The 21,735-nt window shown below is 41.8% G+C and overlaps 1 long non-coding RNA gene across 3 annotated transcripts in view; it reads right to left on the bottom strand.

Annotated features, from left to right (window-relative positions):
- Positions 1-7,456: 7,456 nt before the first annotated feature.
- The window catches only part of LOC147136702 (uncharacterized), a 48,159-nt gene continuing 33,880 nt past the window's right edge, over positions 7,457-21,735 (bottom strand). For all 3 annotated transcript variants that reach the window (XR_015089734.1, XR_015089735.1, XR_015089736.1), the window contains one exon: positions 7,457-11,244. This is a non-coding gene — a long non-coding RNA (uncharacterized LOC147136702). The remainder of the gene's footprint in view (positions 11,245-21,735) is intronic.

Raw genomic sequence — 21,735 nt, 5'->3', positions numbered from 1 at the left:
GGACTTCAAACTGGTATCTATACTGGCGTTTAGGGTAAGAAACAAAAACACTCAACCCTCTGTTTGGTGTTGAGGAACACTAGTTTGCATAATTGCGGCGCAACCACGAGACTGCGGCTGCTGATTTGTAGAATCTGGAAATTTACTGATAATCGCAATGATAAAGCAAGTAATCGTATGAAAATTGATTTGGTATTATTAAAGACAATTAATATGTGTATGTAAGGTGCGGGTATTATTTGTAACCACTTTTGGTCACCATCCCAACATTCTACTGCAGTATCTGTAACTTTGAGTGTGCATGGCTTTAAAAAGCAGGGCTCGACCTGGTGAGTGATGTGGGTGTCAGAAAATGAGAGCGTAGAGTTGGCTGGCTGTGAACTGGCTAATCCGTTAGCTTGACTGCATGTTGAGTCGAGTGGCTGGCATTAGTTGGGGACATAAGCGGCTCGTGTATGAATCGGTTTTCTTAGAGGTTGTTCAGGAACTATTTTTCAGGTGAGGGGAGGACCTTCATTTTGTTGAGTTTTGTTGAATAGATACAAAAGGCCATAGCTTTGTCTAACAGAAACAACGCTTTTGCTGCCATTTTATGGTATCTTCAGGTAAGTAATAATAATGAGTAAACATAGTTTTGACTACAAAGGATCTAAATATATATATATATATAAATATACACACACACACGTTTGACAATGGAATGGATTCACTCTTTTTCCACTGACAAACAAGGAGTTAGGGCATAACATTAGCCATTTCCCCCCCAAATATTTCACTGTACTCACTATACAAAATCTCACTTCATTCTTGTGAGGAACAGGCTCCATCAGATCATTCCGAATCAGATTTCCCCGCTGAAGAGCAGATTATATTAACAAAGATAATTGCATTCGGATCCTTGCCCCGAAGTGGTCAACAATACAATTTCACTAATTTATCCTGGTGAAAGGTTGACCTTAAGAAATGTAATTACATACACCTGAGTTACACGAGCGCCTAAGAGGTCCACAAAACGGTTAGCGTTGAAGAAGGTGTAATTGCACACAAAACAATTAGCCCGTTGTTGCGGCAGTTTAGAATAATTGCAATGTAGCTTCTGGCTTTAAACAAGCAAGCGATTATGACCAAAAAAGAAAAACACACATGGTCCATATAAAAGCAAAAAAGCAGCTAGCATCCTTATTTCGTGTGTGTGTGTGTGTGATCCAAATTAAGCGATAACATTTTAGGGAATAAACACAACGGGCCTGCTCCGCAACACCATCCAGCGGGGAGCGGCATTAGTTCTACATGACCACGTGGAATTAAGTGGTTTAGAGTAACCTGTTATAAACACACACATCATTTATGAATTTTAATAGGTCCGGCCATGCCTCATAACTATGCATGACTTCATACTTTCATAATTGACAGGAAATATGAACTGGGCCAGGGGTCGCCTATTAGAATGACTTTTCATTTAATTTTTTGACAGCCCAATACACAAATGCGGGCTGGATTGCTTGGGCATATCCGTGTAGTGCACGATAAGCCTTAAGAGTGAATTTTAGCAGAAATCCCCTAAGGCTAGGACCGCCGCTCTTACAACTGTAGTGAGGAATAGAGTAGAATAGAACAGAATCGGATATTACAAATCATAATAAGAACAATTTAATCCAATAGTACACTATGTGCATTATGATTATGTAATTCATTATTCATGCAGACAAAACGGAGACGAGATCCACGCCATTACAGCAATCTACAGTAATGATAGTCGTTCTTCACGGAGGATAAAGAATATACGCCCGAGTGTCGTTTCTATTGTCTGTCCACGTGTGTTGCTGCACTGTTTGTGTTGAAATATTTGAAATTGAAAGGAATTGAAACGCCATAAATCCTGCTCCGCAACCCCCAAAAAAGACCACACATTTTTTTGGGGGTGACTTTTTCGAGAAAGCTCTGTACTGTATATAAACACAACAAAATGAAATAAAAGAGAATGCAAAGCAATCTCGTTTTACAACGTGTAATTATTGTACATCCGATATTCATGGATGGGATGTGTGCTTTAAGGGGAGTGGCCTAGCGAAAAGAGCCGACCGGGCGGACAGGACAACCACACAAACCTGACGCAGAATATTTGTCAGAGGACTGTTAATATACAATAGAACAATGTGTGGTGGGCGGCAGTGGAATTTGGGACCAATCACCGTGGTTTTAGCACATGCTAACACACAATGTTTCCCCCAAATGTAAATCCACACCTCTGGGCTGTAAATTGCCACAAAGAGGGCTCTTGAGTGAGCGACTTAACGTCCATCCCACTCACAATTAAGCAGACAGACTGACATTGTCGCTCCTACGCCACTGCAACACTGGGGGCTTTGTTGACATGGCGTCTCGACAAAGCGGGAAACAAACCAGAGGAAAATATTTTCAGCTGACTCATCGACTGGACATTGGTTTCTCGGACACTTGAATGAAAGCAAAATGAAAGATGCTCACAAGTGTCGCTTGTCTCAATGCGTGCTGCTTTTCAACAATGGGTAGGGAACAACTGTAGGAAAGACTCTTCTTCTTATAGGGGGAAGTCAACGCAAACGTTTTTTTTTTTTTTTTTCCCAAGAATATGTTCTATGCAAGCCCACTAGGTGAAACGAGGCATTCTGATAATTATTGCATTTGTGGAATAAGAGTTAATCCGTTTTTAGCCATCTCCGGGGGCGGCCATTTTGTCGCTTCTGTCGACTGAGAATGACATCACAACTACTCAGGTAACAAGCAATCACGGCTGACCAGTTTTCTAGAGCTGAGCCCTGATTGGTCGTTATCTGAGCCCCGAGCAACTGTGATGTCAATTGGCAAAATGGCCGCAACCTGAGATGGCAAAAAGAAGGTGGATTTTGATGCTTAACTCATCCCGCAAACACAAGATCAGAATGCCGTGTTTCAACTAGTGGACCTGCTGGGAACATATTTTTAAAAAAACATGTTTAGGTTGATTTCATTCTTTAAGGGGAATATATGGTTCTGTTGCCTTTTTACTAGGACTGCGACTTTAACATATTCATTTCAATTAATTAATTACTGAAAAAAAGACCCTCTTTTAGCCTAACGTTTGAAAAAAATTGAAAAAAAAAATGAGTGCTGTCAAAAGATTAAAATTTTGTAACTAATTAATGACAAAATTTTCCATAATTAATCGCGATTAATCATATTTTTCAACTCCAATTTTTTCCGAAGCTTGGAACCAATATTTACTTGAGTAACATCTTAGAATTAATGTGGGACAAAAATAAAAGTATATTTCGATTCAAAGTCTGTTCTAATAGCTTTCTTTGATCCTTGAATCCGATTCTTTTCCTGTAAAATACAACAGTTGAACAATACACCAACGACATACAACTAATATGGTATTTGAATTTGTCTTTGCAAAGTGTGCAAATTATTTTGGATTTCTCCAATGAGCCGTCGAGCAACTTTTTAAAGTAAAACTACGCAAAAGTCCGTCTTGACAGTGACTCTCTTAATTTTGGCTGCTCAGTGAGCAGAGGTCAGCTGCCACAGGAAGGAAATAAAACTGAGTTAACTGAGTTAATTTTTAATCTCCATAGTTAATGCTTTAACTTTTGACAGCCCTAAAAAAATATATGAATAAATTTGTGGGATTGAATGGCTGGACTGTGAAAAGACAAGTAAAAAAGACATTCTTATTAGTAATGGAGACCAACAAAAACTAAACACAATAAATCATTTTACATCCACACGCATATCCCCACACAAACATTCTAATACCGGATCTAAGAAAACATTTGTGAAAGCATGAATATATTACCATCTGCTTTTTTTTTTCTTCAATTCTTGACACTTACAGTAGTGGCATGTTTTTGTAAAAGGATATCATTAATCATGGGTATAATCAGATGACATCAGGTCATGGCCCACTAAGTGTGTTTTGCTCATTATGGTAATCTCCAGAAGAGGGGTCTGTATCCGCTTTTTATTTATTTTTTAATTTTTTTTTTTTTTTTTTTTTACTTTGACACTTCTTTTCATGACAACCTACTTCCGATTCTCGTCGCGAAGCCGAAGAGCACGGAAACGCGGCAATCTCTTTCAATAACTAGCAATTAACAGGCATCTTAAATCTTGATAGCCTCATTTGAGTCGACGTTGATGTTTTAATTTGAGTGCCGAATGTAAAATGTGTACCCGGATGCAGAAAATGTCAACGCATTGCAACGTTAAGAGTACTGAAAATGGAGTTATTCCGTAGCGTGTTAGAATGCCGATTTACTCTTCTTCTGATTGGACTACTGCATATTGTACTTGACTTTATCGCTGGTGTTTTTTATGTCACCGTTACATTTTCCCATTACGCCACACATGAAGGCTCATGTTAATAGGTAAAGTCCAAGTCTGCTTACTCATCTGAAAATGATTTTTATGTGTCGCCGTTGTGGCATTATCTTAATTCAAAGCGTGGCAGTCTCGGCTCACGAATGAAGGGAAAATCATTTCCGCGGCAGCAGAAAATAAACGCCGGACCTATTTACTATCTGCTTGATATATGAAGTTTGTGCTTTTGATTGCGGCCGATTACGTCCGGGGGAGAATGACCTTTAGCGGCTACCGTATTGTAATATAATGAGGACGTGTCAGTCAGCGTGAGTACAGTGATGAGACGAGGGCCGGCCAGGCGGCGTTGGGAGCATCGATCCGCCGCTGCCGTGAGTATTGAGGAGAATTTGAACTATTTCGACGCCTCCTTCTCCTGGTAGAACACACAAAGAACCGAGATAGAACAATACATCATCCGGTTATTCGCTAACTTGTATACGATTGCGATATAATTCGTACTGTTAAACTGCTTGACGCCACTGAACGTAGAGTCCGTTTTTTTCTTTTCTTTTTAGATAGCCGTAGCTGAGCGGCAAAGGTGATGAAAATGGATATGTTGATGGCCGGTCTTGCCTCCACCTTCTCATTAACTCTGGCCTCGGTAATATGACCTGGGAGAGATTTGGTCCTCCTACTTCAAAGCCAACACTGAGTCGCTAAGCCCTGCAGGGAGAGCCCTCTCTCATAAAGAACAATTAAGTGGGCCAATCAGACGGGCTTAAAGTCACTCCTCCAGTGCCTCAGCTCCATAATGAAGCAAAAGATAGCATCGGCCACGTGGATTCTCATCATAATCACGGTCAATCATAATGTTGTAATTTGCTTTGACTTTTGCGTCGAGCACTACTTGAAGCCTGATTTGGCCTAACAGGATGATCAATGTTTTTTTTGTTTAATCTGCAATTTATTATTTTATTTTTTTTCTTGGAAAAAAATGGGAGGTATGCGATTGAATTTCAATTTCAAGCAAGGTTATTATAGTTGATAAAAACAAAAACTAACAAAACAACCAGAATGGAAAAAAACATTTTCATCAACCAAATACTAAAAACACAAATGTGTTTTGATATCTTCTGACATCTTATGTCAATTAACATCGCACATGAAGTGCGATTTCATTTTAAAGTCTCTATTTCGGTATTGCTGTGCGTCCACACAGAAGAAGAAATAACAGTTGTTTGTACCGTAGTTTAATTTATTACGCAATACTTGGTGGCTTTTTTTGTTTTTTTGTTTTTTTTTAATCTTGCACTCACAAATACTCCATATACTGCATTTCAAAAACTAAAGCTAATACTAAAACTAATAAAAACTCAATTAAACCGAGCTAAAAACAAATAAAAACTAACAAATCCGCTCTAACAAATAATAATTTTTTTTTTTTATCAAGTCAAAGCCAAATAAAAACTAACTATAATGAAAAATCCCAAACGACTCTAACCCAAGCTGCAACTTCTGATTCGGCGCTGAGGAAGTTGACGCCGGGCATCCCAGAATGCCTAGCAGCGTTTTGTAAGATGGTGTTATGAACTTTGTGTTTCATCATTGATTGTGATTATGCTTCCTTGTAGTCTGAGCTCGTATCCAAGCTAGTGTTCGGTTTCGGGAGGATCCTGTTTGTCTCACTGTGTCACAAGCTCATTGTGAGTTTTTGGCCGTCTTCGCCAAGAGGTGTCTTGCACCGAATGACATTCAAGCTAGGACTACCACCGCCCGTTCGAAATCTCAGCCAGGTCAATTGGTCCAGACGATCGCAAACAGATGGGAAGAATAATGTGATTATTTTTAGAAACGTCAACTTTGAGAGCGGATTTGCTGACGTGTGAAAGCGTAGCCAAAATGAAATGCCTTTCATCTCCAGCATCGGGTGTAACGTCGTCAACACTTGTGGGACGGCAACACTGCTTTCAACACAACAGGGCGGGCGGGGTATTGAGTCGAGCGTGAATCTTACATCCGCTGCATCCCCCGTTCCAGCATTGACCATTTCCACAAATACCGTAGAAACAAGCGGCCGAAATGACACGGCTTTTTATCCGTTCTTAGTTAAAAAACAGCGTCTGAACGTGATGTGAGTCTGCAGTGAATAGTTTATCTCTGGGGTGTTAGCCCTAACTATGGAAGCGGAGTAGCAGTGAAACATTAATCACCAAAGTATTATGGCTCATATCCTTGGACAGCACATTAATTCAGGTGGCTATTAGGCGGCAGCCTTGCAGCCGGCCTTCGCAAGAAAAAAAAAAAAAAAAAAAAAAGAATAAAAAAAGCGGGGTCCACATTCAAATTCAGTCGGCAGTGTACACAGTGAGGAAATCTGCGGCACTATTATGGCGCGACGATGAGAGAAGCAATTTTCTCATTTGAATACAACCGACAAACGAGTATATTTAGCGGAGTCCGTGCTGCGGGTGAAGCTCGGAAGAGTGGACTTTGCCGGGCAGTGGGCGTAATAACTCGGCGCCGCAGTCTTTTCCTGTATTCCCTGTCAATACAGGCAGACGTTCTACCTGCAGATGGAAAATTAAAAAAAAAAAAAAAAAAAATGGAGTGAAGGAACACCAATTAGAAAGGCTCTCTCTCCTGCACTTCCTCTGAAAAGCCAGGCTCCGCTAAAGGTCAGCCTGAAATTTGAATGACAGGGCCAAAGTCTTTTACTCATAATTTTTGTGTTTGCCATAGATTTTGGAGCAATTCACAGCCTTAGAGGCCTTAAGTAGAACAGCAATTAATTGTAATGAATAATCTGACAAATCTGGTTGACATATGGCCGCTAATACTCCTCCTTTCTAGAGGGAGCAGTGGAAGGATTAGATTACCTCAAATGATATCTGGGAGTGCTGTGCCATCTGCATGTACGGGGAACCTGCGGCGCACGTAAAACAGGACGCGGGTGGAAGTGGGGTCTGCGCCCTGCCGCTCCACTTCCCCGCAACCGATTCGGGAATAGGACCGGCTTCTTTTTTTTTTTTTTTCCTCCTCTCTCTGCTCCCTTCCGTCTTATTGAACCAGCTGCCTCTCATGAAGTAAAAAAAAAAAAAAAAAAAAAAAAAAAAAAAAACGCAATAAGGCGACGGCGTTGCCAAAATGGAAGACGGAAAGCAAAAGCAAACAAACACGACAGAAGTGACAAGTGTTGTGTCAACTCACAAACAACACCTCCACATGGAGCCATCTGAGCACAGGCGAGTTTATTAAAAGCATCTAAATGAATGATTACTTATTATCCCTCGTATACAGGCGGCGCGTGTTTGCCATTATACTTCTAAAGCTCTACAAATAATTTACATCGGATGAAAGATGAATGCAATGAGCAGTGCCCAAGTTTTTCACGCATTTATATTTCGGGGCGGTTCAAGTTAAAATAGGGAATAATCGAGATTTGTTTTGGGCTTTTTCGTCGATGAACAAAAGATGTTCAGTTGACACTGCTTTGAAATGTTGTACTTGTGTATGAAATGCGCTATATAAATAATGCCGCATCGCTGCAAGATATGCTGCTCGAAAATACTGACATTCATTAACAAAATAACTCCATCTCATGGCCCCCCAAAAAAACCTTCCATAGTAACTTAGCAAGGAGCAACAATCGTTACAACATTAAGTGACTCTACAGTGTGCAAATAGCAAACGACATGCCCTTATAAGTGCCGTGAACAGCTTCTAATGCTAATGGGCTAATGTGGCTAACTGTCTTTCTGTAAATTTTGCTATGAAAAGCCCTTTTTCAGTCTTGTCTTTGTTATTTCATAATTTCAGGTGTTAACAGAAGCAAAATAATATTAAGGTCAAATTCACTGTTTCTGCTTGACTTTTTTTTTTTTTTAACAAAAAGCTCATTTTTGCTGCTTTTTGGTCAGAAAGGGGTGTTTTGGGTTAAACCAACCTACAGTATATTCTACTGCTGATTACTACAAAAACGAAAAAGCATTGGTGTTTATATCTTTGCAGATCAATAATCAGTAAAACAAACGGCTGGCGATATTGGGATCTCAACTGTAAAGAATGAGTTAAAAACAGAGTGGGGAAAAAAAAAAGGAAATTTAATTCCAATCAAGGTCGTGAACTCGCAAATCAAGGCACCGCCGTACTCCTCTGAGTCCTCCCGTATGAACTCATCAGAAAAAAAATGATCTCCAAATAATATGCCCAACCCCGAGCAGCGTTTAGGTGACAAAAACGAAGCGCCAAAGCGCCCCTTTTGCAGTCACCGCTGTGCTTTGTGATCATCACTTTAACCCCCGTGTAACTGACGCCCAACACTACAGAGGCTCCATTTGCAGCACCTGTCTGCATAAGAACACTCTTTTGTGTTGCTTCTGAAAAAGAAAGAAAAAAAAAAAACATTGTGAAGTGATCGTTCGGGAGCCAGGTCTGCTATGATGGCAGGAATATAGAACATTTCTTCAACCGCCCCCCCCCGCCTCCACGAGGCGCTGGTGTGTGGCTTGCATAATTGCCAGGGAGCAGGTCTTAATTTAAACCGGGGGGTAATTATCATGCAGAGCATACCCACCCAGAATGTTTGCATAACTATCACAAGCGTTTTCATAAATGATGCTTTAATTAGTCTTAATTAGAATTTGTTTAAGTCAGCAGGGAATGCAGGGCCCGTGAAATGATGTATGTAATAAGCATCAGGGCCTGCTCAGTTTTTTTTTTTCTTTTTTTTTTTTTTCTCCCCCCCCCTACTCGGGGAATAGAGCTGACAAAAATCACATCACATTAAATTGATTCAGTCAGAATTAAAATTCTTATGGTATTAATTAAATGGGTGGTGGGGGGGGGGGGGGGGGGTAGGTGTCGGGCGTTGGGGGTTCGATCTCATTAGCAGGCTGTGTGGTGAGGCAGAGAGCCTCTCTGCCAGCAGATGCGAGGGTGTCACAACTGCTGTACATGCTCGCCATTAGGGCCCCCAGACGGGGAGGAGAGAGACGTAAGAAGGGATGACCTGCGAGTGACAGAGGAGAGGAGAGCGGCGGAGGGAAGGAGGAAGGAGAAGTGCGGCCGGGGAGAAAGGCGGCAAAAAGGCGAGGAAGGCAAGCGCGCGTCTCGGGGCTTGGCGAGGAGGACGGCGAGCGGGAGGAGGCTTCAAGTGGCAGCGCATTAATGGGGCTGCGGGCTCCTCGCCGTCTCAGGCTTTATTTAGCTTCATTTGGTCTATTTGGCTGGAATTCAATAAGAGCAGAGCTAATGACTTGACCAGATAGCCTGTTATCAGCTCTGATGAGACACCCTTTCTCTCTCTCTCTCTCTCGCCGTGACTTTACACGGCTACACTCGCCTAATGGGCTTCTTGGATTGCTAGGCAAAAGGACAGCGCAGTTCAGTGCAGTACGAGGGACGGAAGCACCCCACAGAGCGCGCTGTTGCCCAAGAGGAGTTCATCGTAATCACAATGAATTGAAATGCGATTTGGATTTTGGCTTCTCGCGATCATAAAAATGTTTGATGGAAAAAAAAAAAAAAAAAAGGTTGAATGCGTCAAATGGTGCCGCGTTTGCGTGTATGCAATTTCCTACATCGGGGATGGGTAACTTAAATGGTGGTGTGGGGCCGTCATTTTTGCTGCAGCGCAACCCCTGGCTACTTCTTAGCCAGATGCGAGAAAAAAGTGCCATTTTAAATATGGACATAATATGTCTGTTTTTTTTTTTTTTTTATTAAAGCAATGTATCTTAATATACGGTATTTCATTCTTCATAATACATTTCTCGATACATGTCTAAAAGAGCCAAGTTCAAATACAAATTGTGTTAAGAATCGGAAAATAACCACATACTGTGATTCTCTTTTTCCAGTTCAATGGGCTTTTGTGCATAAAAGAAAATGACAATTCAAGGACAGCACAAAACTGTTGAACAGCAAACCAACATGAAGTGCAAGAAGTCATTTTGTGCATTTGTTGTTAACATTACACAGGTACTATATTTGTCCTGCGTGTCATTTCAAATGCACCAAAAAGTATTCGGCCTACTCATGTAGTGCAGGGCAGTATAAGATGTGTCTGCCATCCGGTGGTGAATGGTGATATTACAATTTAAAACTATACAGTGGAACCCCACAATTAGAGGCATATAGCGACTGGGCCAGTGCTAATGCTAATGCCCGTGTACAATTCACGCCCACTGAAAATGGATTGGCGATTTTTTAATTTTTTTTTGTAAAGCAAAAAAATTCATTAACTCATTCACTGCCATGAACAGTATTTATTTGTCATTTCACAGCGCAGCCATTCAATCCCAGGAACCTATTTATATTTTTTTCTATTTTTTCAAACATTTAGGGTAAAAGAGGGTCTGAAAATGTCTGGCAGTGAATGAGTTAAAAAATTGTGATGAACCTGAAAATGTAAATTTTCCACAAAAAACGGGGTTTGGACCTCCCTAAAAAAAAAAAAGAAAGAAGGGTTCATTTTCCTGCTGAAAAAAAGAGCTTTTACACACTGTTGTATTAACAGTCAGCATTACGTTAAAAAAAAACAAAAAAACGATTTTGATAATTACCAATACTGTTAACTGAGGGCAGTTGTAGCCTAAATCTCACATTGGGTGGCAGTCTACTCAACGTGTTGAGCACTCTCAGTATTTACTTGTTTAAATTTGGAAGTGTCGCTCACCCGCGACACTCGTTAGCATGCTAATAGCTCCGGCCAAACTTGTGCGGAATGTGAGCGCTGGACTTAAAAAAACAATTTTCCAGTGCTAAGCGAGAATTTTCCCTGCCATCAAAGTGTGTCTCTTGACTTAGCTTTTCATCCCTCAGGTAGTGCGTGGCATCATCAGGTCAGCAGATAGTAGAGACGTTAAACAATGGCCGCATTGTTGAACCCCGCAGCAGCTGTCAGCTTCAGTGAACTGCAACCTTGAGAGGACACAAGAGCATAAAAAAAAAAAAAAAAAAGGAGAAGGGGGATAAAAATCACTTCCAGATCGCACACATTTATTGAAAGGTGTCATGTCTTTTGTAGCGCACCATCCAAAAGTCTTTTTTTTTTTTTTTTTGCTGCAGGTGGAACATATATTTTCCAATAGGGTGCTCAATAAAAACCGCACACGCATGTCTCTTGATTAAATAATTCACCGCTGCGGTCGATAAAGCCAACATTTCCAGCGGAAATCTTTCATTACCCAAAAACGCCTCCGTCAAGCCTGTCCGACATCGTATGAGGCAGGCATTGTAAACACTTGGAAACGGCGCCCGGTATGGAATCCAATGAAAATGATAATGCGGCGAAACAATGGCCCGCGGCAACGTAGCGCCAACCCGGCGGAGGGAGCCCGTGTTACAAGGCATCACTTTCCCAGTATTAGGAAGCGAGCATGACCGCTAGGAGGCCCCTGCATAAATATTTGGGGTAAATACACACTACATCATTTTTTCTTCACACTTGAATTGCATTATGATTTCCATGCAGACTCGGGTGAACCGGGGTCAGGGGACTAAATTAAGTGGGCCCTGGAAGCAGCTGCAGCGGTTCCTCTCTTTAACCATGCTTGGCTGGTTAAGCTATCAAAAGCAGCTTGTACATGCATCATAAAAAAACACACACTTGCGCGCGTGCGCTTATAAATGGTATTAAAATGCTGTTGACCCTTAAAATTAGAAAAGGAAACATTCGACTCGTTGCGTGACAATTATTCCACGTCCGTCAAAAAAAGCACAGTAGAGGAGAGGGACCGTGCGAGCGAGGTTGACCCCGCCCGCCCGCCCCCGCGGAAATTTATCGATAGGCCGGCGGAGAAGTGCGGAGGTACATTTATGACAATGGGGCGTGATGACATCACGGCATAAAAGCCCTCGGCGGGGTCACGTAGACGCAAGCCGCATGCGTTTGGAGGCTTTGTGTTTGCTATGCGTGAATACGTAAGTGGGAGAGTGGGTCAGTGGTTGACATTGCTTCCCTGTGATGTATTACGACATCCACGCCGTTTTTTTTTGTTTTTTTTGGGTAAGTTTTCAATTTGGAGCCTGTAGCATCTCAACTTGATCCAGGGGTACCTTGACTTCAATTAGTTCCAGGACCAAGCTCCTACATACGTTTTTGCCCATTGAAATGAAATGAAATGACATTAATCCATTCCAGCCCCCCCAAAAACACTTTTTTTTTTTGTCTAGCACTGTATTATTTTAAAACATAATAAAATAAAATTCTATTAATATTATAATATATGAGTTAAGCAGCAAAATCCACCCCTTTTTAGCCATCTCAAGGGGCGGCCATTTTGTTACTTCTATCGACTGAAAATGACATCACAACTACCCAGGGCTCAGGTAACGACCAATCACAGCTGAGGTTCAGAAAACAGGTCAGCCGTGATTGGTCGTTACCTTGTGATGTCATTTTCAGTTGACAGAAGTGACAAAATGGCCGCCCCCTGAGAAGGCTAAAAACGAGTGGATTAACTCTTACTCCACAAACGCAATATTTATCAGAATGCCCTGTTTCAACTAATGGGCTTGCCTAGAATATATTCTTGAAAAAAATATGTTTGGGTTGACTTCCTCTGTTTTTCGACTTCAACTGTTTTTACCTTTAACCATTTATAGAAGTTGTACGTGAAACCCCCCCAAAAAAATCAAAATTATTTCAAAATATTGGGAAGAAATTGAAAAAAATATTGACTGCTGAGAAATCAGAAAACATCCCTGAAATTAACGAGATTGTGTTTGCTGTAATGTCTTGTTTTGTGGATCCGATCAATGACGTGATTGATCGATCGGCAAATTTTGACAATACAACTGACATGCATGGAATGCAAAATATCCAAATCGAGTCAATATGGTCCACTTTTCAACAACAAACTCGTTGTGTATTTTTTGCTCAGGAAAGTGAAACAGGCATTCATTTTCAGTTCTATCAATCCATTTTCGAGCAATCTCTAATTGCCCCTGGCACAGCCCTTCGCCAAAAGTGATTCATTACGCCGAATTTGAGCAGTGAGCGAGGAAATGTACAAAATTATAAAGCCTAATTTCTAATTAGTCCGTTTGGTGGTAATTTTTTTTGCAGACATAATCTTTAAGTCCAGAACTACAAAATAAGTGCCAATGTTTGAACCATGAAAAAGGACCTTTAAGGGGCGGAGCTGAGTGAGTAACATCAGGAGCTTAAATCCGGTTGGCCCAACTTGGTCAGTTTTCTTTCTCCATATTAAAGTCATGCTAAGGCTAACATGGTATCCTTGACGGGCCTGGGGTAAAGGGCCACCCCCAAAAAAAAATCTAAGGTACACTACGTTTTGGCCTGTGGTTTACCACGGATGCCAGTAAACCTCAAACAGACACATTAGGCAAAAAAATAAATAAAATAGCCTATGTCTGTTGTTGCTGAAATTTCCTTTCGAAATCGGAGATTCCAAGCATTTCCTCCATTGCTGAGCAGTTTTTGAACAACTCAGTGCTCCGTACGACATCGGCCTAATGCAGTCGACGCGTGCCAAGCGAGACATGCGCACCAATCTGGGCAATGTTGCAAATGAATGAGCAAGACTTCATGACAACGTCACATTTACGGCACGTTTTTCCATCAGTGTGATGAATCACCTTGATCTGCTGGAGATTTGACTGGACAGAGCGGCCGCAAAAACATTATCAATGAATTTAACTTCATCAAAACAAACTGCGCCGTTATTAGCAGCAAGGAAAACACAAAATTGTATTATTGGAGAAGGGGTTTCTCAAACTTTTTATATAGGCGTGGTAGGGCTGCGCAATTAAGGAAAATTCGATTACAATTACAATTATTAAACTCCACGATTACAAAATTGGCATAATTGTAAAAAAACCCCGATTAATTTTGCACTTTTTTTTTTTTTAATTTCATGACTCATTTTATACATTTTGTTTGATCCAAAAGGAAGTTACATAATTATAGTATTTCAAAGAAACTTATTTGTCTTTAATGTTCACATTTAAACATTTTCTTGTTTTGTACCTAAAAATGAATGATCGTTTGAATAATCGTGATTTCAATTATCACCGAAATTATCGTGATTACTATTTTTTTTTTCATGATCGAGCAGCTCAAAGTAGTAGTAGACTTTTTTTTTTTAATTTTTTTAATCAAATTAAGATTGTCTTACAAAAGATTTTTATTTGTTTTTTTTTTAATTTTCTGGTCTAGTCCTTCTAGATTCGCTTCCTATCCTCACACTCAACTGCAAACAGCCCATTATGATAATTTAGTTTAATTATACTAATAATCTGTTATATATTCATTAGCCTTTTAATTGGTTAACTCTGGGGACCGCCAGCAATTGCAGTCAGTCACACACACGCAGATGATAATCACGCCGGCACACACGCCACGCATGCAGTTCTCTCAGCGCGGAAGTAACCTCCCCCTGAACTTTTGCCGGAGCGCTCGTCCTCCAATCATTGACAATTTCGGTACATTTGCCAGTTTGGACAGGAAAAGCAAAGCCTCAACTCGGAATGTGGGGAACCTGTGACATCTGCACTGACATGCTGCAGATAATCCTCCATGTGATTGTCAGACAAATTGGGGGTCATCGGCGCCGCACACAGCCGAGCGCGGCGGCGCCAAAAAAAAAAAAAAAAAAGGACACGGAGGGAAATGTTCAATCACCAGGCGGTCCATTCGGGAGCCCGTTCGCCTTTTTCAGCCTCTTGAGCGCACGGTTCATCTCCCCGCCGCGATCCGGCGCTCGCCTTCTCCGCCCGCATCTGCCGAGCCTCCGCTGGGAGGGAGCTGTATTATGGCTGGGTTAATTTACTGATTAATATCCAGCCACTAGATCCCGCTTCCCCCAGATGGCCAATTAAAAAGCACAACTGGCAATGCTCGTAGGCCTGGCAGCAGGTTGCCGTCGGGCCCGGGGCTGGAGGCTGTGACAGAAGGTGCGGGTCCTGTTTGGGCCCAAGTAAGAGCCACCAACTATGTGACTCTTTGACTCACTGCGCAGTGTAGAAGGACAAACGAACGCCATAAAAACAGGGTAGGGCAGAGAAGAAACGGGTGGCAGAGGGCACTCTTTAATGGGGGGGAAGTCAACGTGAACATTTTTTTTGTTTTTTTTCAAGAATATGTTCTATGCAAGCCCACTACTTGAAACAGGGCATTCTGATTCATATTAAAAATCCACTCGTTTTTGGCTAGCTCTGGGGGCGGCCATTTTGTCTTCTGTCGAGTTGAAAATGACATCGCGACTGCTCACAACGACCGATCACGGCTCAGATTCAGAAAACGGGTCAGCCGTGATTGGTCGTTGTGAGCAGTTGCGATGTCATTTTCAACTCGACAGAAGACAAAATGGCCGCCCCCAGAGCTAGCCAAAAACGAGTGGATTTTTAATACTTATTTTCGTCATTTTATTTTATTTTTTGTCATTTTCATTTTCCGCGCGTTCTGGGATTCAATACGTTAGCGACCAAGCTTCGCTTTGTATTGCTTCCCTTTCTCCGTGTCACCGTTCCGTGGTCCGGTTGCAGCTGGGTCTGAATCTACTAAGGTAGGCTAGCGCCGTAGCTAGCAATATGAGGCTAACCCTGATTCATTCCCTTTTATCCAGTTAAGCGTGCGCCGGTTGCGTTTATAATTCTTTGGTCCAAATCTAAAAAGGCACTTTTAGGCCACTTTTTCTGACTTATTTCTAGTACACACCTCAGATAAAAAGATAATCTTACAGGACGATTTGATTGTCGAGCGTTTGATGTCCTTGGTCGCGAAGGGGCAAAAACAGCCCGATTGTCTCTACCCGGCCGTAAATAAATTCACTTTGTGGCATCTTTGTCCCTTCAAAATTCAGGCTTGTGGAACCGTTCTAGTGTGTTTTTGTGACAATCGTTAAAAGTAAACTCCTACTCAATTTTCATAAGAATAGACTCGATGGCGTCATGCATCTTTCACTGCTCAACGGTCAACTCCAAAGGGATCTCATTGAGCTCCGAATCCACATCCTTGAATAACGCAGAACGAGTCTTTTGGTGTCGATTTATCGGCCAAATAAGTGGACATAAAGCACTCTTGCGACTCATCAGGGAAGCCGTTAATTACCGCTAATGATTTGAATTTGGTGCGCGGCTTTGCTATAAAACAATATTTATGGTGCATATTAAGGTCAAGTATTTTTTTATTTTTTTTTTTTCAAAAGTAAAATCATCACAGTCCAAAAAAAAAAAAAAGTGTTAAGAACAGCCAACAATCCAGGAATGCGGTAATTGGAAAATTGTCGGTCCGGTCTCATTTTGCATTCCCAATCAAAAAGGTAATCAAAGCTCACAGGGTGATCCCACTCGAGCGGCACACTGCTCTTGGATCAAGCCTCTTCACTTCATGCCCAATTGATCTAATTACATAAAGGGAATTATCACTCTCTGTCTCTCTGATATAGTGCTTGCCGCCGCATCCGACTGTTCACTTAATTAAGTCCTCATTCTCGCAGTGGTGTGAGGCCATCCAATATTCCGTCTGCCTTTCCGCAACCCTCTTTGCCGCTTTGTCCGTGCTTTTTTTTTTTTTTTTCTTCTTTCTTTTTTGTCTTTTATTTATTTTTTTATTTTTTTCCCCCCGCGAGGTGAGCGCAACTCCAACCACTGTCCTATAGTCCTCGGTGTCGCTCGCCTTGTAATCAGCGACCCCCTGTTACTCAATTATGGGATGTGAATTTGGGCTCTCGGGTGACCTTCTCGCAGTGATCCTTCTGCTGACCCTTCAATCAAGAGTACCGCCTTCCCCACTCCTGCTTTGTGTGTTGCTTTGCTTTATTTATTTATTTATTTTTTTTTCATTTGAGGGGATCTTTATGAGGAGGGAAATGAAAGGGAAGCGGGTCACTCGTGTTGTGTTCTCACCTCCAGCCACTTCAGAGGCTCTGAACAGGGGCGCGGTGTTTACTTTGATTGGACGTCGGGGATACCTTTTTGGGTTCAGGGGTCGGAGGGCGGGATGCATCGCTCTGTTGTCGGCAGGTAATCATATCTAGCTTTGTGCTCCTTGTACCCCGACGCCGAGGGTGGCGGCTTAAAGGCCGAGCGGAGCCTTGTACCGCCTCTGGATCGGACTTTTGATATCCTGGAGGATTCCGCTCGGCTCCGTCTTTTGCCGCCGAGCTCATCTTCCAAGCCGGGCTTTGTTCGTTCGGCGGTTTTAAGATGACACTTTCCGGCTTGGCTTAAAGGTGACGCAAGGATTCCGTCTATTTACCGATGATGTGTCGGGAGACTGGCCTCATATCTCTGCATACGTTACCTCGAGCTGGAGTTTAAAGAGCGATTGCTCAGGACAGGGAAGTTAAAGAGGCAATTACATAATGAAATGGGCCATCAATTCTGTTCACAGGCCTTTTTTTTTTTTTTTTTTTCTCTCCCTCTTTAAACAGAGATGGCCCAGATAGCCTCGGTTTAGCTGACCCGGTAGAAGTACAACTGTTTGCATGAAATTCTCCTTTATCAAAGAACGCAGAAAGCGCACGGCTCTGTCCGGCTTTCTATCGCTAGCCTGTAATTGGGTTATTAATTACCCCTGCTTTCGAAGCTGCTCCGGCTATTGTATTTACAGCGTTTCCATGGTGACGCGAGCCCATTGATAAGTTTGTGCCCGTATCATGAGCGGCGCTGTGTTCAAATGACTCCCTCGTCTAAACATGGCAGTGTCTTAGAATGGACTCCAACGCAATTAGTTGGATGCGCGCTACTCGGCTGTTCGGCATAATTTGATCATATGCTGACAATAGGGGAAAAAAATACGGTAGCATTGAAATCAAATCAACTCGCTTCACAACAAGCAGTTCTTCTTCTAAAAAAAGAAGCTTATTTCCGCTAGCGGTTAAAGTTAAAACAAGTACATAACATTCCCTTTGGAAAGTCTGCTAGCTTAATGCTAACACAAAATGCAAAGCCCCATTGACGGGTTAACGACACTAGCATCGATGTTACTGTACTTATAAACCTAGCTTAGCTTTGTAAACGAGTGGTAGCATCACATTCAAGCAAAGTATCCAATACTCAGGAAACATATTCTTTATCCTCAGCAAAGAACCACTTGTGTTATTGCGGCTTTCCGAGGAGCTGAGACGTCTCCGTGTTTATCAATTTGTTTGCATTGTTCTGTCTCCAGGTGGCCAATGTGCGCACAGCATAAGGAGCAGCACAATGGAAGCAAAATGTGGCAAAAACTGTTCAATTGAATTATGTCAATAAGTCGTTTATCAAATACCGGGAGAATAGTAACGCACTGTCCATGATTGTTGTAATTTAAAAACATATTAGTTAGGGGTGGGAATCTTTGGAACCTCAAGATTCGATCCGATTCTGATTTAGAGGCCCACGATTCGATTTAATTCCGATTCAGAGGCCTACGATTCGATTCGATTGCGATTCCGATGCATCAATACATTGGCTTACATTTTATAGTCCATGTAAGAACACTGCTACCTTTTTTAAAACAAAAAACTCAAGGAAGAGCAAAAATGTATATTTCACACTTTGACTTGTATGAGGTTTTGCTTGTTCCGCCATCTCGTGACGTATTAGCTTAGCCTAGCGCAGACATCTGACGTACAAACGCAGGTAATCGCTTGCGCGTGCTTTGAGTTTTGTTCGTTAAACTTTAAGTATCGATGAATGATACCTATGAATCGATTCAAAATCTTTTTAATCCGCCGAACGATGCATCGAAAAACGACGACTACAAGCGACGGCTCGTACCTTGAGATACTCTCTAGTTGAGGCACTTGTAAGTCAAGGTACCACTCTATGGGGTTGTGCGAGTGGCTTCTTAGCTTCACCTTTTTGCACAATGAGACCACGTTGTGGCTTCTCACATTGGCTTTTAAACACAAGCCATAAAAAAAAAAAAAAAAAAAAAAAAAAAAAGGGAGGGGGGGCGTGGTCTTAATAAACTGATCAATCCTTGATCCCGGATAAGAACCGGCAGTCAGACTATGGTCTCAGCACGCGGGCCCACAGGAAAGGCGCGTAGTAGTTGTGTGGCCCAGTGGAGCATTAGACTGTCTCTGTCTGTCTGGCTCGGCAGACAAGAGGACACGAGTGAGGGATGGGCCTCGTCTTGCGGGGGAAACGGCTTGTGTCCGCCGCCCACACTGCGCCTCCTTTGTGTGAAATTGGCTGAGAGGATGTAGACATATTCCACGCACTGATCCATGGCGGAGTATAAACAAGAGGGGGATCTTGCTTTGCCTCCTAGAAGGTCAGGAAGCTTCCCCGTGAAACAGTAAGTGACACTGCCTCTTCGGCGCTCACTAACAGTCTGACCGGTGGAAGCTCACCCTGAGCCCCTCCCTTTCTTGAGTCCTATTTTCTTCGGATGCAGCCATGCATATTCAATGGATATCGTAGTTTAGAAAAAAAAAAAAAAAATCAAATCAAATCGCTGAGCCTCACTGAAAAATTGACCACCAGACAATCCATGGCCAGTTTGAGAACTAGACCAACTACTCTTAAAGCGGTGCCTTCTTTTAGCTCATTAACGGCCGGACATTTTCAGACACTCTTTTACCCTAACGTTTGAAAAAATAAAAATAAATAAATAATAGAAAAAATATATAAATACATTTCTGGGATTGAATGGCTGGATTGTGAAAAGGTATATATAAAAAATGTTTTTGGCAGTGAATGAGTTAATGAGGGAAAATAGCACGCTATAATAGCAAACTTTATAAAAACATTTAGTAATGACACATGTAATGTAAAGACATTCAGCAGTTTTTGCTTCAGTTCAATGCCGCTTCTGGTCCAAGCCACCTGGGGGCAGTACAATATAGACAGGGACATACTGTACATGGAAACGGTCTTAGCTCCTCAGTGCGGCAGTAATATTAGTCGTTCTTTGCAGATGATAAAGAATATAAGCCTGTGAGTATTTTTATATTATCTGTCTACACATGTTGCTCCACTGTTGTGTTCAAATATCAGTTGCTTCAAACAGCGCAACAAAGGAATCTGTACATGGTAGTACAGAAATTTCCCAGCCTGGCAACCATTCTTGGACGACTATGGTGCTGACATACATTCCCAATAGTATATGCTTGGCGACAAAAAGCTTCATTTTTTTTTTTTCCACTCAAGCCCCGATTCGATTCGATTTTCAGTTCCCGATTTTCGATTCAATAAAAAAAAAAAATTCAAAACATTTTATTAAATTAAATGTCAAAATTGGTTGTGATTCTGCAGCCATCCACAAACGCAATACACAATGATGTTTGGCGCGATTAATCGGGGGGAATCGATTTTCGATTGTTACCTCCCTAGTCAATGGCATTTCACATTATGTGCTAGTATTAACTACAATTTTTGCCAATTCTGCATTTGTTTTAAATACACGTGTTATTCTCTTTGTTTGAGGTTTATTTTGACAGTAAACCTACAACGTAGAGCGGCATTTAACATCTTTTTTACCCTCTGGAAATGTCCAAACGACAACTTGTGTCTTGAAAAACTCCCAAGTCATGCCACTTGTATCTCGAGGCAGCCCTGTTCTAGAAACTCTCCCAAGTTTGGGAGGAAAAAAAGTGAAGTCCTTATCTCAGCACCGGCGAGGTCACAACGGCTGAGACAAAAGGTAGGAGATCTGTGCATGAAATCTGATTGCGGCTGCAGTAAAACGGACTGGGGAAGGCATGAATGTAATTAAAGTGGCTGACACTTTTATGCTGGGTAATGGGAGTCCAGGGCCCAGCTATTCCCAGACGAGCTCCCCTCACAGTATGGAGCACATTTTAATACCAAGCCGCACAATGACTTAAATGCAACTCTCAAGGCTTTTTGTGGGGATTTAATATTGATGTGTAAACAGGATAAATGCCAACAACCTGGGGTTTAAGGGACATGGTAAATAAACACTCGGCCATATATAAAATATATAAAACCCGTCAAGCATCTGGAGACCGGGCAATTCTCATCCTCAACTTCTCCTGTGATTTTCTGCCACATAAAAATCCGCAATTATGAAACTTATGAGCTTGAGTACGGCTATGAAATTAAACTAGGCCGGGTGTAAAGATGAGCCGTGTTGCATCGCGGGGCTAATATCAGGAAACCAAAAAAAAAACAAAAAAAAAAAACAGTTAGGCCCGCTCCAATCAGCAACATATTTATTCATGCGGGCGAGAAGGAAACGGGAGCATTTAGATCACAGAGGGGCAGATAATGAACAAGTTAAGAAGAGCAATGGTACTTTGAAATGTTCCTCAAGCAGCCAGATCCCATGGATTTAATCTGTAATAAATAATCTGGCATCATTGCAAGATGGCATCTCATAATGGCAAATGAAATATGCTGGTATGATAGGTACAATAAATCTGGATTTTCCTATGGTTCCCTCAGGCTAGGACAATATGCAACTATAGTGCTCTCTGTCAGGAAGAGCAGATC

The sequence above is a fragment of the Filicampus tigris genome, chromosome 14 (assembly GCF_054856515.1).
Source record: "Filicampus tigris isolate MCC_2025a chromosome 14, RoL_Ftig_1.0, whole genome shotgun sequence".
Taxonomy (NCBI): domain Eukaryota; kingdom Metazoa; phylum Chordata; class Actinopteri; order Syngnathiformes; family Syngnathidae; genus Filicampus; species Filicampus tigris.
The sequence above is the reverse complement of the archived record's forward strand: the minus strand, read 5'-3'. Positions and strand labels throughout refer to the sequence as shown.